The sequence below is a fragment of the Vigna unguiculata genome, chromosome 9, assembly GCF_037176805.1.
Source record: "Vigna unguiculata cultivar grain cowpea cultivar isolate G323 ecotype 2 chromosome 9, ASM3717680v1, whole genome shotgun sequence".
In the NCBI taxonomy this organism is placed as follows: Eukaryota; Viridiplantae; Streptophyta; class Magnoliopsida; order Fabales; family Fabaceae; genus Vigna; species Vigna unguiculata.
The window spans coordinates 9042246-9043542 of record NC_140800.1 but is presented as its reverse complement, the minus strand read 5'-3'; the positions used below and the strand labels follow the sequence as shown (position 1 = coordinate 9043542).

General features: G+C 23.3%; 1 non-coding gene across 1 annotated transcript; it reads left to right on the top strand.

The window, feature by feature from the left end:
* Positions 1-902: 902 nt before the first annotated feature.
* On the top strand, positions 903-975 carry TRNAA-UGC (transfer RNA alanine (anticodon UGC)). The gene has a single exon. It is a non-coding gene; the product is annotated as a tRNA-Ala (tRNA).
* Positions 976-1297: the final 322 nt, after the last annotated feature.

Below are 1297 nucleotides of genomic sequence, written 5' to 3'. Positions count from 1 at the left end.
CGGGTAGATTAATTAATGCTTAATTAGTGATTTAGTTTTCTAATTTGTTACTTTGGTTTATTTTGGTCTTTTTGTTATTTTTTGGTTTAATTTAGTCCTCTAATTTTTTTAAAATGTTCAATTCAGTCCCTTATTAATTTTTATTCAATTTAGTTTTTTTTTTAAACGTTTCAATATTGTCTTTTTCAATTTGAGACCAAATTAGTAATTAAGTTTAATTACTCATTTTAACATGTGCATATAAATTGTAATTAAGCTTAATTACTAATTTGGTCTCACATTAGAGAAGATAAAATTGAATCGTTCAAACAAAAATTGAGGACTAAATTGATTCTTTTTAAAAAATTGGAGGTCTAAATTGAACTTAAAAACAATAAGGGAACATAAATAAATCAAAACAACAAATTAAAGGTCTAAATTGAACTTAAAAATAATAAGGGAACAAAAATAAACCAAAACAACGAGCACTAAATCAATAATTAAACATTAACCGATAAGTCAAAACTCACTTTATTACTCCTATCATGTATATAAAGTCAAAAAATTATAATAATGCTTAATTAAGATTCAATATTCTTATAAATGGAATATTTTTTTTATTTTGTATTAGAGAAAATTTATTCTATTGAATCCTGGTACGATTCTCTATTTTTTTTTGTTTGAATAAATACTTAATCCTTCCAAATTGATAAACTAATTTTGAAAAAGAAAAATTTTAATGTTATACTTTAGTTTAATATTAACTTAATTTTAGAATATAAGCATTCAAAGATATCACGTCACTATAAAATTGATTTTAGAAAAATATATTCAACGGAAAATAGTTTTATAAATTCTAATTTATCAAAAAGAACATATATGTTTCACGATATAAATAGTTGCAATGTTAAAAATTTACAATTGGGGATGTAGCTCAAATGGTAGAGCGCCCGCTTTGCATGCGGGAGGTACAGGGTTCGATCCCCTGCATCTCCATTTTAATTTTTGATTTTTCATCCCTTCTTTCATTCAACAAGTTTGTGTGTATTTTTTTTGGAAAAGAAAACGTAATTAGCAAAAATTATCTTCATTGCATTATTCATGAATTTTTAAAATTTTATACATAATATAAAAGAATAAATTATTATGAATAACTTTAATGACTCTTCTTTTAAGAACGTTAGTTTTTTTTATAGGAGAGATAAAATGGTATAATTCATTTTGTTTTGACCTAACTAACCTCTTAAAAATGATAAAAACAAATGGCATTGTAACATGATATCTTAACTTATTCTCTATCTAATTAGATGAATTGAGA